The sequence below is a fragment of the Pinus tabuliformis genome, chromosome 4_1 (assembly GCF_031772625.1).
Source record: "Pinus tabuliformis cultivar Carrire ecotype Pingquan chromosome 4_1, CPIR1, whole genome shotgun sequence".
Classification (NCBI taxonomy): Eukaryota; Viridiplantae; Streptophyta; class Pinopsida; order Pinales; family Pinaceae; genus Pinus; species Pinus tabuliformis.
In genome coordinates this window covers 554,925,436-554,941,824 of record NC_142303.1, presented here as the reverse complement: position 1 = coordinate 554,941,824, position 16,389 = coordinate 554,925,436, and the positions used below count along the sequence as shown (strand labels likewise).

General features: G+C 31.8%; 1 pseudogene; it reads right to left on the bottom strand.

The window, feature by feature from the left end:
- Positions 1-5,759: 5,759 nt before the first annotated feature.
- LOC149177045 (uncharacterized) lies at positions 5,760-7,324 on the bottom strand (annotated as a pseudogene).
- Positions 7,325-16,389: the final 9,065 nt, after the last annotated feature.

Here is a 16,389-nt window from a genome sequence, read left to right as displayed (position 1 = left end):
AAGCCCCTCTGGCGCCACGATCCAATGCACCACCGACTGGCCCTCACCATTATCACCCCCATCGAGGATAAGTAAACTGTTTTTAATCCTAATTTTTTATAACAATAATTCGTTCTCATTTTAATTCTACTTTTTTATCTTATTTTTTTAAATCTTACATTTTATTCATAATTTTTTTAAAGTAGTTGCTATGAAGTGCATACATAATATTGTTGAAATAATTCAAATACAATAAAAAAGAAAAAATTAATTAAATATCAAAATAAGATCACAGTTTAATATAATTTCTTTATGTGCAAAGACAATCTAAGAATATACTCTATTAAATCTCACCTATTCACATAAATTTCTTAATAAAAAAATAAAAATTTTGCAAGCCTTATTGGAAAATAAAAATGCCTACCAAAATATTTAAGCAATACGATAATGTTAAACATTTAAACATTATTTATAAATATATTTGAAAGATATATTTAAAGTTAGGGATGCTTCTCGTGACAATTTGATGAACAATGAGCATAATTGTACATGAACTGCTCCTCTTTTTGGTAAGTTGAGAACATAAAAGAAGCCTCTTTTTGGTAAGTTAGGAACATGAAAAAAACATCCCTTTGTTTGGAACTTTTTGGGAATTTGGAAACTTAGTGACAGTTACATTGTGAAAGAAATACTTGAGAATAAATTTATAGTATAAAAAAATTTAAATTTAAATTTTATTTTGGATATCAATAAGTATTAATTTTTAATATTAATTAATTTTATTTAGTTATTATAAAATTTAATTTATTACAAATTCATTTATTATATTATTCAAAATATTTTTATAAAATAAAATTAAGTTATATATATAAATATTATTTAAAAATGATTTAAATAAATAATTAATGATATTCAGTTTCTAGTTCTAGATATGAATAAGTTTTAATGATATAGATACATTTTAATGTATCTATGTTTACTTTTATCTAATTATATCATTAATTTTTATTGAGCCAAGAGGCTTATTGAGCCTAGAGGCTCATTTTACAAAAACAAAAAATAAAAATTATGTTCTAAATAGAAAAATAATGTTGGCTATAATAATAAAAAAATGAATAGAAGTAAAAAATGTATGAGTAAGATGTTTAAATCTTATACTTTTCAAAAATATTTCAACAAGAGATTTAAATCAACTATTTGAAGATCTGCATTAACTAATTTATGTTGATATCAACTTTATATATATCTATATATAGAAAAAAAAATTGTTAAAATAAAACGTTTTAATGTTGTATATACAAAAATATTCAGTGTGGGTTATCAATAAAATATTTTAATAAGAATTAATATTGGCATATACTTAAAAATATATTAATAATAAAAAAAACCATTTTAATTTCGGTGATAAAATGTCTCGGTGTACATGAACATGTGATGTAAAATATTTTAACGTAAATTAAGTATATATTATATATTATTTAAAAAAATTATGTATATATCATGAAAACATTATTTTTTTATGGTTAAAACATTTATTTGGTCCTATATATATACTCTATTTAGCATTTAAAAATACAATTTAAACAATGAAAAATAACATATTGTATTTTGCATTATAAAGAAGTTCGCACATGAAGAAATTTTATCCCTCTAGACTCTAGATCGGTACTTAAAATGAATCTATACTAATTATATTTTCCTATTCAAAAAATATTCTTATTTAGTTTAAGTAACAATTTTCTAATACAAATAAAATAATAATTCAAAAATTCAAATTTATAGAAATATTTAAATTTTATACATAAATTTTTTAATATATGTATATAACCACAAATTAAATTAATAATTCACATAGTTTATATATTTAATTTATTTATTAAGTTAATAAAGACTAATATATTATAATACAAATATTATGTAACAATTATAATATGAAATATAGCTGAATAAATTTAAAAGGTATTATTATCTCTGTTCATTAATTGTAAAATAATTAGTTATATAGTTTTTATATATATATATATATATATATATATATATATATCTTTTTCAGGTTAATAATTTATTTATCTAATAATATAATTTTTATTTTATTTATATATATGATTTTGATTAAAAAAATGTATTTAACATATATTTATCTTATTTAGAAAATGTTATCAAAGCACTTTATTATTATTTTTGTGATTTAAATCAATATGAAATTGTTTTTTTTTAATCAATATGCAAAACACTTTTTGATAGGGCCATAACCATTGTAGAGACATTTGTTTAAATGAGTAATTTACTATATTATAACATGTTTTGTACTATGTTTTATTAAAATAGAAATCTGAATTTGAATTTAAATTTATTGAAGCAATTTAATTGAACTTTATATTTATATTTGATAAAAAATATATATTACATATATTTGTGTACCTAGTTTTATAGTGTTTTTACTTATGGATTTTGGAGTAAGATTTAAAATTGTTTTTAGTTGGTTAAAAATTTGTTTTCTTTATATATCTAGCTCATCATTTTATATAGCTTAATTTTTCTTCAACTCAGCTTCACACATAAAGCCTAGTGATCATTGTCCTCAAATGTGGTTCAAAACTCATTTATCATAAGTTTTTCCACCTTAAAAAAGTAATATTTCTGCATACACAAAATTACTAAAGAAAATGCATATCTAGGACTTCCAAGTTTTTCTCCAATGATGTAAATCATGTTGGATCGTTTTTGGGAGGCTCTTGAGTGCATAAAAGCGCAATACTCAATTGTATCGGTAGTTCATTTGTGTCATCAATGGCTTTTCTCAATAGACTATTGTAAAAAATTTCTTCCATTTTATTAATAGTTATTTATTTTGGAAGATTCAATCCTTCCACAAATATGTTGTTGGTTGGTTTATTCCTTGTTAAAATCTCCAACAATACTATTCCATAACTATATACATCTCCTTTTGTTGAAACGCTTTCACCATCCATATTCTGTAAAATGATTCCAACCATTTTAACAAAAAAAATTCAAATAATTTTTTTATGAATATGACAAAAAGTAAGGCACGAAAGCATATAACTAACCAAAAAGTCATATCTAGGACAATATAACCCATGGATCCTTTAAATGTATTGGCAAAAGTCACTAAATCTATACCCTTTGCAAAAATTATTCTTACAATACCAAAATCTGCGATATAAATTGTCATGTCATCTCCCTGAAGCACATTACTGGGTTTTAAATCACAATGTACCACTTTCACAAAACATTGGTGGTGCAAATATGCCAAACCTTGAATTATGTCTATCCACAAAACATTGGTGGTGCAAATATGCCAAACCTTAAGCTATGTCTATGGAGATGTGTAATTTTTGATTGAAACTCAATTGGCATACATACATCTTCACCAGGTTATAACCACTTTTCTAGGCTGCCATTTTGCAAATAAGGAAATACTAAAACCAGGGTATAACCACTTTTCTAGGCTGCCATTTTGCAAATAAGGAAATACTAAAGCTTTGATATCAAGGTTTGAACCATAGCTACCAAATTAGGCCGTACTGGCCCAAAAAATTCGAAAATACGAGAGTACGATTCGGTTCGGCTGCAAATTCGAAAATTGCAATTCGGTACGGTATTTTTTTTAAATAATTTTTTTTATATTAAAAAAATTATAATGAGTTGTAAATGGTAAGTTGAAAATATTACAATTATGATGGAATTAGGTAATAATATTTTTTATATTAAAAAAAATTATAAAGTGTAAACTGTAGGTTAAGAATAATATTATAATTATTATGGAATTTGGTAAAGTGTTTTTATTAATATAAAATTTAATATTTAAAAATAGAAATTTCTATATTATTCAAAACATTAAAAACATAAATTTCCAATTTAAAAAAAAAATATATATATATATATATATATATATTTATATACATATTTATCTAAATTTTGTTAATAAAAAATTTAATATTTAAATAGAAATTTCTATATTACTCAAAACATTAAAAACATAGTATTCAATATTTAAAAAGTTGCAGTTACAATCTAATTTGGTAAAGATTTTTGTTAATAAAAAATTAAATAGTTAAAGATTAAAAATAGAAATTTCTATATTAAAAAATATAGTAAATAGTAAATTGCATATTAAGAAAATTACAGTTGTAAAAAACAATAAATCTTATATTAAAATATTGTAGAAAATAGTAAATTTATACTTGTTAAAAATAATAATTCTTATAACAAAGAATAATAAATTTTTATTTATAAATATTTATAAAATATATAATCTCCATTTTTTTCTATTTGAATTTCATACTTCTCTTCTTTCCCATAGTAAAGAAATCGAAACCATGAATTAAAGTTTGGGTGTGCTTCTATCTACACTCTAAACAACTCTTTGAAAAATCTACAAAGAGACATTTAGATTGCTTTAGTTATTAATTAATAATGTTATTTTTCATTTTTAAGCCTTATATTAAAATTTAGGATTTGACTAAGTGATTTCTTTTTAAATATATTGTAAATATAGATTTGTTTTTTTTAATTTTAAAAATAATTTAATTTTGGAAGATCTATATTTCCGTATTGTATTTTAGGTAGTCGAATTTTTTCCGTACCGAATCGAATTCGAATTCGAATTTGATAACTATGGTTTGAACAATATGGCTTTTTATGGTGATTCAAAGCTATGGGTTGATTCGGTTAACCAGAAAAACTGCATTCAGACTCATCATCTATCTGGTTGGAGAGATAGGATACAGTTCTACTGGTCCTGCCTGGAGAATTGCTCTATTCATCACATCAATAGGGAAGAAAACAGTACAGCAAACGGTCTCTCAAAAAAGGGACTCTTCTCTTCTTCAGAATTTTGGCACCTCGACATTGTATCTGATGATTTCCATTATCAGATATCTGATTTTGCCCTTCCAGATTAGTAAAGAAAATGCATGACTGTCGTATTCTCTTTGGAGTTTTGATATCAGAATTTATCAAAATCGAATGCTGAGTCAATTAGTTCTTCAGATATAGATTTTTTTTCTTATATACATATGGGATCATATCTCTGTTACTGCACAATCAGAGAAAGAATGTATTATTCAGCTTTTATATACTTCATATAATATATAATGCTTTTTTTCTTTGAAAAAAAAAGAACAATATGTAATGTGTAATGATTCTGATCCAATTCCGTTGTATAACTTTTCCCAACGCATTACATTCACTGATATAACTTCATTGAGCATCTTGATTTTGCAAATTGAAAACCTTGATTGCAACCAATGTGCTATCGGCCAAGACTCTTTTATAGACTGATCCGAAACACGCGACTCCTAACAAGTTCGCACCACTCAATCGGTTAGTTTCAAAAATAAGTTCCTCCTGCGAAATTATTAGAGGCCCTGCATTCCAAGGAATAGCTTCTGTAATCTAGAGGAAAGCTCTATTCGAACTTGTCTCTTGCCATGTTGCCAGATTAAGAATCCAAGGAAGAAAATGCACATTACAACAACACAAATGCCATGCCATATGGAAATATTACCCTTTTCACAAGCCAATTATTATTGTGAATATTGGCCATAGGAGATGGACATGGTAGCAACTATATCCATTGTCCGCACAGACCGAGATTTCCCATAAATGCTCTGCTCCTATGTCTTCTGAAAATCCCACCTTTGGGAACTTTCCCGTCAACTTATTGAAAGAGAAGTTCATACGGTGATGTATTTTAAGGTTTTCTAGGGCCATTAGTATTGTGCCTGACAAATTATTTCCAGAGAAATCCAAATCCTTCAAAAATCCCAGTTTCCCAAGTTAATCGGGAATTGGGACATCAAATGAGTTCCACGACAGATTGAGATATTATACCTTTGTGCAGCTTTCAGGTTCGCTTGGAATAGAACTAGTTAATCGATTGACAACAACATTTATTTCCTGAACCATGGACATTTTGCTAATTTCCAAAGGCAGGGAACCTTCTAATAAATTGCTGGACAAGTTGAAGAAGAATTGCAAATTTGGAGGACCTGCAACTGTTCGTGGTATATTTCCATGAAACCTGTTGTGAGACAGGTCCAACACCTCCAATCTCCGGCAATCTCCAATGTTGGGGGATATGTTTCCGGATAGTTTGTTTTGATCAAGGTAGAGGTCTCTCAGCTGTTTCAGTTGACCTAAAGAGTGAGGAATTTGTCCAGAGAATTTGTATTGGCTCAGAGATAAGAGTCCTGATCTTTGTATCCAGCAAATTTCCGTTGGAATACTTCCCTGTAACTTGTTTTTGCCCAGATACAATCTTTCCAACTTTTGAAGTCTGCCAAGTGTTGAAGGAATGAATACATTGAATATATTCCACTCTAAATTAAGATATGTCAGATTAGCCAGTTTTCCAATCTCTGGTGGTGCTTTTCCAGCTATTTCGTTATGGCTCAAATTAAACACAGACAGGCGGGAAAGCTGTTGAATGGAAGAAGGTAGAGTGACAGTAAGATGATTTTCACCTGTGTATCTGTTCAAGGAAGGAGCAATTAGTTAGAGCAGTAAGAATAGGTAATGTCGTGCTGCTCCCACTTACGAGCTGATTTCCTCCTAAAAAGAGGCATTCCAATCTGAATAACTGACCCAACTGCACAGGCACCGTCCCAGTGAGTTGATTAATCTTTAAATCGAGGACCCGGAGATGGGTACAATTCGCAAGGGTTTTTGGGTTTTCCCCTCAGTTTATTTCCCCATAAGAATAAGTTTTCCAACTGAGATAGCTTGCCACCAAACTCCCATGGAATGTGTCCGGTTAACTGGTTATCATACAGTTACAGGTCGAAGACAAGAGTACAATCACAGAGGGAGGGTGGAATTTGCCCTGAAAGATAGTTGTGACGAAGATATAGGGCCTTAAGCTAAGAAAGCCTCCCCAGTTCAGAAGGAATAGAGCCACGAAGCTGGTTAGAACTCAGAGATAAATTCTTCAATGAGGAGATGTTTCCAAAGGAGGTACGAATGGAGCCAGTCAGTTTGTTTCTTCCCAGCCAAAGGAAGCTCAAATCTCTCAGAAGCCCTTCTAAGGGATTGCTTCCATTCAACTGGAACTTATGAGATAGAGAGAATATATTTAAAAGACGACAACCACCAGGAGAATAGAGGGAATGGAGCCTTCCTTCCAGTAGGATTTTGCTCAACTGCAAAACTCTTAAGCGAGACAACCTTCCTAATTATCATGCAGAAGATAGCCATGATGGCTATTGTTAGATAGGTGGAGCACTCTGAGAAAGGAAAGATGGGCAAGAAGAGGGGAGATGGGGCCATGTAAGCCCATACATGTGAGATCAAGCGAAACAACTCTCTGATGGCGTAAAGAACATTGAACATTTCATTTCCTGCTTAAAATGGAATGTAATATGTTCTGTGTGTATGTTTTTTTCATATTATTATCGATCCTTCTTAATCCTCGACTTTGTTTTCAACGAATCCACCTAATTTGATGGTTTGATATTGTCATACTTGACTCGACTTTGTCCTCAAATTAATTATATAGATATTACATTACCAAGAAATCCCAATTTGATGGTTGGATATTGTCACACTTGGATCCGAGTTTGTCCTCAAATTAATTAGATAGATATTACATTACCAAGAAGTCAAAATAATCATTATTGTGTATAGTTTAATGAATATTTTTCATTGTATTTGATTTAAATTTCAAAACATGGTGGTATAATTTTTTTATTTTTTTTTAATATTATGTCCGATCTAAAATGAAATAAATTTATATTTAATTTCAAAAATACAATTTTTAAAAATCTTAAGAAAGAATATTACAATTATAAATCCTAAAATGAAATACACTTTTCTCAAAAATTTTGTGATCATAAGATGATTTAGATTTAAATAAGATGTCCATACTATAAAGACAATTTTTGACTAAGTAATACAAAGATAATGATGATGATGATTAATGTCCACTAAGACAAATGTGGTTTATTGGATCTCAAGAAAAGAGTCTAATTGACATTCTTTAAAATCTTGCTTTTGTGATCAAAGAGCAGGGAAAGATGCGTTCCAAGATCGCTATAGTCGAGTTGGCTTAATAAGTCAAGAAGATTGGAGGTGTGGTTGATGATAGGGAATTGAGAGCAGATGTGGGCAAGAGCTAGGTAGCCTAAAAGGAAGTGATTTTCATCTTCCACCTTCTCAGTATCACAAATCTGACAAATTTTATCGTCCCAGGGAGTCTTGGAAGCAGACCACCGCTCGGTCTCACTTTGCATCTCATGAGAGTTAGTTCTAATCCTAGCGATATTCATTTTCTTCTTAGTGCTAGTCAACATAGAGAGATAATTCTAGTTATCGAGGGTGGGGTTGATCACCTCCTTATAGTATCTTAGCTTCCTTTTACTCTCCAGCTCATTAGCATCCCACATCTTGTCCTTAAAACTGGAGGTAATAGTATCTATGATATCGTCCTTGCTTCCCATGATGATCTCCTCCTTAATCCCCCAAAGGTTGAGCTAAGACTGAGCATCTTGATGCCACCTGTGCTTGAGGTGCAGGTGAGGGTTTTGACTAAAGTTAGAAGCAATTTTTGGGAGCCTCTTGGATTTCATATTGTGGAGCTTCTTCTTATGCATTAGATATATATACATAGCAACACTTTCAATTGGGGACACGCCAATGTCGATCAAGAGGATAGGATAGGGAGTATTTCCCTTGATCTTGAGGTTATAGGTTATGAATTGCTTTTGGATCATCTTGGTAGACTTAACAATGCGCAGCGGAAATTAAATTAAACAAAACATACACAACACATTAAAAAACACAAAACCATAACACACAGATTTAACGTGGTTCACCCAACCAATCTGGGCTACGTCCACCAGAACAGAGGCATCGGCAATCTTATTATTCAAAGGAGATTACAACAAATCTAATTCTTCACACATACTCTCAGCTCTCCCTATTTTCTCTACTTTCTCTACACACTCTCTCAATCCTCTACGGGATTACAATTCTATATAGCTGGAGCATAAAACTGAATCATAAATTCCCTCACAACAAATATAGGATGCATTAACTCCTCCTCAAAAAATACTGGAGCTAATATAGCAACTAATCCTATTGTTGTCACATACATGAGATTTTTCCCAAATTTAATAAAATAGAAAATCTCAACAATCTCCACCTTGACAACAATTAGCCTGATACCCTGTTCATTTATTATTTTTATCTTTTTTGCAAGCCAAGAGAAGCCAGACACCAACATAGCTTCTCTAATAAAACTGGTTTCGTGAACATGTCTGCACAGTTTTCCTTCGTATGCACCTTTTCAAGAGAAACACCCCTTTCAGTGATAACCTGTCTTACAAAATGGTACTTGATAGGTATATGCTTTGATTTACTATGATAGGCTGGATTCTTAGCCAAATGAATTGCACTTTGACTATCACAAAATAGCTTGATGTTGTCCTGTAACCTACCAAACTCACCAATCAAACCTTTCAACCAAACCGCTTCTTTGCAAGCATGTGAAGCAGCTATGTATTCTGCTTCAGTAGTGGATAAAGCAACAATATTCTGTAGCTTTGACATCCAGCTAATAGCTCCACTTGCAAGAGTAAAGACATATCCTGAAGTTGACCTTCTCTTATCCAAATCACCTGCAAAATCGGAATCAACATAACCGCAAACAAATTCACTACTTCTGTTATAAGTGATACAATAATCACTTGTGCCTCTCAAATACCGAAGCACCCATTTCACTGCTGACTAGTGTTCTTTTCCTGGATTTGCCATATACCTACTGACAACCCCAACCGCATGTGAAATATCTGGTCGAGTACAAACCATCGCATACATTAAACAACCTACTACATTGGCATATGGAATTCGAGACATATATTCCTTTTCTTCATTTGTACTAGGACATAAACTTGAAGAAAGCTTAAAATGGGAAGTTAAAGGGACTGAAACAGGCTTCACATTGTTCATACCAAACCTCAAGAGTATTTTCTCAATATACTTCTGTTGTGATAGCCACAGCTTACCATTGCTACTGTCTCTGAAAATCTCCATGCCCAAAATTTGTCTTGCTTCTCCTAGATCTTTCATATCAAATGTCCTAGCCATCTGAGCCTTTAACCTGTTGATCTCTGTTATGCTTTTGCTTGCTAAAAGCATATCGTCAACATACAACACTAAGATAATGAACATGCCATTACTTAATTTCTTAAAGTAAACACAATGATCATCTTCACTTCTTATATAATTTTGACTCAACATGAAAGAATCAAACTTCTTGTACCATTGTTGAGGCAACTGCTTCAGACCATACAATAATTTCTTGAGCCTGCAGACAAATTTCTTGTTGCGATCTTGAACAAACCCTTCCGGTTGTTCCATGTAAATCTCCTCATCTAAATCTCCATGTAAAAATGCAGTTTTAACATCTAGTTGCTGTAATTCTAAATCAAGTAAGGCAACTAATGCTAATACAAGTCGAATTGAAACAATTTTTACAACTGGTGAAAATATCTCATGAAAATCAATGCCTGCTTTCTGAGAAAAACCTTTCGTGACCAGCCTTGCTTTGTACCTGTCCTTTGAACCATCAACACTCCTTTTCAATTTGTACACCCATTTACATCCCACAGTTTTTCTATCTTTAGGAAGTTCTACCAGATCCCATGTGTCATTCTTGTGTAATGCCATCATCTCGTCCTTCATAGCTTCTTTCCACTTTTCACTTTTAGAACCTTCTACAACTTCCTGATAGCACAAAGGTTCATCATCGTTAGCGGTTAAAGCAACTGAAGTAACATAATCATCATACCTTCTAGGAGGACGTTTAATTCTCGTGGACCTCCTTAAAGATGTTTCTGGTACTTCCACAATTTGCTGATTATTGTCTGTAGGAACTTCTTCATGATCAGCATCTGAATCATGTTCATGATCTACATCTGAAACTTGTTCATGACCTGCATCTGAAACTTGTTCATGACTTACATCTGAACCATGTTCAGCTTGATCATTATCAATATTTGGACTAGTTTCAAATTGAATGTGTTGAAGCTTAGATACATTATCCTGTTTCACTTTATCATCTACATCTGAATTTTCAAGTGAGGATTCATTAAATTTAACATCTCTGTTAATGATGATCTTGTGAGTAGTAGGATCCCACAATCTATATCCCTTAGTCCCATCACCATATCCAACAAAGATATACCTTTTTGATTTAGGATCTAATTTAGAACGCTGATGTTTTGGAACTAGAGCATATGCATCACAACCAAAAACTTTCAGTTTAGAATAATCACAAGGATGACCTTTCCATACCTCTTGAGGAATTTTGCATCCTATTGCAGTTGATGGTGATCGATTTATCAAATAGAAAGTTGTAGCAACCGCTTCTGTCCACAATTCCTTTTGCAAATTGGCATTACTCAGCATACTCCTTGCTCTCTCTAAAAGAGTCATGTTCATGCGTTCAGCAACTCCATTTTGCTGAGGAGCATACACAGTGGTTTTATGTCTTTCGATCCCAGCTTCCTTGCAATAATTATCAATTTCCTTTGAAGTAAACTCACCACCATTGTTAGTTCTTAAACATTTAATAGTTCTTCCAGTGATGTTTTCAACCAATGCTCTAAACTGTTTGAAAACTGTAAACACATCAGACTTCTTCTTTAACATGTAGACCCACACTTTTCTAGAGAAATCATCAATAAAAGATACAAAATATGACGAACCTCCATATGAGGCTGTAGGAGACGGACCCCAAACATCAGAATGGATATAATCAAGGATTCCTTTACTAGTATGTTTTCCAGTTTGAAACTTATGTTTGCTTTGTTTCCCAAACAAATAATGTTTGTAGAAATCTAACTTAACAGACTTTAGACTAGGAGGTAACTTACGATCGGATAAAATATTTAATCCTCTTTCGCTCATATGGCCCAACCTTTGATGCCATAAACGAATAGAATTACTGTCATTTTTAGACACTATAGAAACACAATCTGACTCTGTTCTTCCTTCTAACTGAAAACGATTTCCAACCTTCTTTGCTTTCATTACTAGTAAATTTCCTTTATAAATTTTCATTACTCCACCTTGAATAAAGGTTTTATATCCATTTGTGTCCAGTACTCCTAATGAAATGAGATTTTTCCTTAGTTCAGGTACATGTCTTACATCAGTTAAAATTTTATTTGTCCCATCAAACATTTTAAGCTGAACGGTTCCAATTCCCACAATGTTACATGTGACATCATTTCCCATGTAAACTACTCCATCATTGATTGGTTTATAAGTTTTAAACCATTCCCTATGAATACACATGTGATTTGATGCACCAGAATCTAACAGCCAATGTTGATCATGACTAGACAAATCAACTGATAACACTTCATCACTCATACCTGTGTTGGATGCCGAACCTATATTTGTCTTGTTTGCTTCTTGCTTCACTGTTGAAGAGTCTTCTTTGGATGCTTGCTGTCTTTTCCAACAGTCCTTCTTCAAATGTCCCGATTTGCCACAAAACCAGCACTTTACCTTACTCTTCTTCCCTTTCGATTTTGAACGCGAGTCGCTGTGCTTACTGGAGCATCTTTCTCTAGAACGACCTCTAGCCATCATTGCTTCTGATGTAGAGGTTTCTGAATTTGACCTCTTCCTTGTCTCTTCGGACAACAAAGCTCCAACAACATCATCAAATTCAAGGGTTTCTGATATACTTAGACTTATAGAAGTAACAAAATGATCCCATGACTCGGGCAATGAGCACAATAAAGTTATAGCTTTATCTTCTGATTCAAATTTTACTTCTATACTTTCTAATTGCACCATGAGAGTATTAAAGACATTCAAATGATCAGTAATAGTTGTACCTTCCTTCATGCGTAGATTGTACAATTGTCGCTTCAGAAGAATCCTATTGGTCAAGGATTTTGTCATGTACAACTTCTCAAGCTTTATCCACAAACCAGCAGTAGTTTTCTCTGACACGATGTTAAACAAAACATCATCCGCCAAACACAGTCGAATACTGCTCAGAGCTCTTCCATCCAATTCATTCCATTCATCATCTGTCATGGGGTAAGGCTGTTTGGATCTTCCCAACAGCGCCTTCGCCACGCCTTGTTGCACAAGCAGATCATGCATCTTCACTTTCCAGATTTCGAAGTTATTTTTGCCATTAAACTTCTCGATCTCAAAACGAGCACTTTGAGTTTTTGCCATGTTGTATCAAACAAACAATCTCCAATTCCAAATTAAAAAATGCCTCTGTCGTACCATGTAATCACAATTTTAAAAGGAAAAACAAAAATTGCAGGTTTACCAGAGGGAAAAACTGTCGGGCGCTCCTTGACAGCGAAAAACCCGCGCCTAAAATACAATCCACTGCCTGGCACTCCTTTGACAGCAGATCATCCGCGCCAGAAGAAAATCCGTGTAAGTGACAAAATATTGGCACGCTTAAACCCGTCGATTCCGCGCCAATCGGTTTACTGGCTCTCTGGCGTGAGTATTAAACTCAGATCCGCGCCAATTGGCGCGTCTGTTCCAAAATAAAACACGCCAATCCGTTCACTGTCAGAAATTGGCGCGACTGTCTCTGCCGAAACCGCGCCAATCGCCAAAACTCCACCTTCAGCAGCTCTGTCACACGCACCAGCTCCACAACCAGAGACTTGTAGGTTATGGGCCCTCCACGCTTCCGCTGCACCACTCTGATACCACTTGTTAGACTTAACAATGCGCAGCGGAAATTAAATTAAACAAAACATACACAACACATTAAAAAACACAAAACCATAACACACAGATTTAACGTGGTTCACCCAACCAATCTGGGCTACGTCCACCAGAACAGAGGCATCAGCAATCTTATTATTCAAAGGAGATTACAACAAATCTAATTCTTCACACATACTCTCAGCTCTCCCTATTTTCTCTACTTTCTCTACACACTCTCTCAATCCTCTACGGGATTACAATTCTATATAGTTGGAGCATAAAACTGAACCATAAATTCCCTCACAACAAATATAGGATGCATTAACTCCTCCTCAAAAAATACTGGAGCTAATATAGCAACTAATCCTATTGTTGTCACATACATGAGATTTTTCCCAAAATTAATAAAACAGAAAATCTCAACACATCTCAATCTTTCTCCACGACTCCCTAGATATACTGCACCCCAAAAATTCACATCCGTATAAGATAATAGGGGTGACGAGAGTCTCAAAGAGAAACCTTTTTTTTACTCCAAATGTAAATATCATCTTACTTACAATTGTTTTCGAGCTCAGAATAAGCTTTCCAACCTCCAATAATTTTTTTCTTGATGCTATAATTCCAATTAAGCTCATGAGGAAAGTCAATACCCATATATTTATAAGAAGAAACTTGCTCAAGACAATGGTTATCATAGATGAAACTACCATGGGTGATCTTTTTGGATTCAATGATCATGACTTTAATCTTGTCGGTATTAATTGTCATACACATCTTGGAGCAGTAGACATGAAGAGTCTTAAGTTGCTTGTCTAGGTCATCATGGCTTCTTGCAAGAAGAACAATATCATCAGCATAAAGAAGAAGAGTAATGATAATACCAGCGAGCTCGGTACCTTTGCAGCTCGCAGTTTCCAGACACTCTTCTAGTTTATCGATGTAAATACCAAAAAAGTAGGGGAAAGTGGACAACCTTGCTTAACCCCAATATAAATTAAAAGACTAGTTAATGCTAATAGGTCCATTATCATTGAAGTTAAACTATATATTGATTTTTTTTAATCCTACTTTTTTATAATGTTGGTTCTTTCCCATTTTAATTCTATTAATGGCAATAGGCCCATTATCATTGAAGTTAAACTATATATTGAAATTTTTTAATCTTATTTTTTTATAATGTTGGTTCTTTACCATTTTAATTCAATTAATTGATCCTACTTTTTTAAATCTTGCATTTTAATCCTAATATTTTACAAAAACAATTATGAAATGCATATGTGTAATTATTGAAATAATTAAAATAAAATCAAAAAGAAAAAATTGATTAATTTTAAAGTTTAATATGATCCTTTTATGTGTAAAAACAAACCAAGAATATACTCTCTTCATTAAATCTCCTTAGTCCATGTATTTTTTTTTAATTTAAAAAAACCTTTATTAAATCTCTCTAATCTACCCATATTTTTTTTTTTCAAAAAAATTATTTATTAAATCTCCCTAATCTACATATTTTTTTAATAAACAGACCTATTAACCTATTCCAACAATAAACAGACCTATCAACATATTCCAACAATATGAAAATATTAAACATCTAAACATCATTTATGATTATCCTTGAAATATATAATTGAAGTTACGGATGCTTCTAGTTATAATGAAATTTGATGAGCTACCAGCATAGTTGTACAGGAATGCCTCCCAACATCTCTAAAAATCATTCTTGTCATTCTGATGTTTTTCAGAATTTGGGAACAAGAAAGAAGCGTCTTTTCACTAGAAGGATTTGGGGCATTTGGAAACTTTGTAGGAGTTTCAACGTCAAAGAAAAAGGAACTCGAGAACAAGTTTATAATATAGAAAATTTAAATTATTATTATTTTTTAAAATATTAATAAGTATTTAATTTTAATATTATTAAATTAAATTATATTTAATTTTATTATTATTAAATTAAATTTTAAAGTAGGTATGTTTATGTTTATTCATTATTGTTGATTTTGATTTTGATTATATTTTTATATTGAAAAATAATATTATTTAGTTTATATAATTTTTTTCGTAATAAAAAATAGTTTAAATTTATAAAAAAAATTATAAAGAAATTTACATAAAAAAAATGTTTATATATATAATTTTTTATATATTTTTTAAATATATTTATATAATTATTATCACAAGTCAAATTAGTAATTTTTATATTTACTTTATTCACATTGGATCATTATATTGTTTGTCATCCATTTTGATGCATTCGAAGTGGAAAGTGTGAAGGAATCAACGGATGAGACCGTTTTTAGTAGCGGGACCTAGTTTGGCAAAATGGGGTCTGAAACCTTTCAGGAGCGTTTTGAGGCATCAAACGATGTTTTTTTGGGGGTAAAACTTTTTCTCTTTAGCACAACACATTTTCATGTTACAACAGTTTGAGAAGCGCATCAATCAAAGTTCGTATGCAAAAGTTATGCCACTCATAAGTTGACCTTCCTTTTTTTACACCTATAGTTCAGGAGGATGTCGCGTCAACCCCCATTATTCATGGAAAAGGGGCTAACCACGTGTTTTTGATGTAAAAGACTTTGGAAGAGTCTATATTGTAACTCCAGTTAAGAGCTGATGTAGTCAAACTTAACCACTAGTAGGCTATTGGGCTATGTTATAACCGGGAACTAGGAGAAAGAGGCA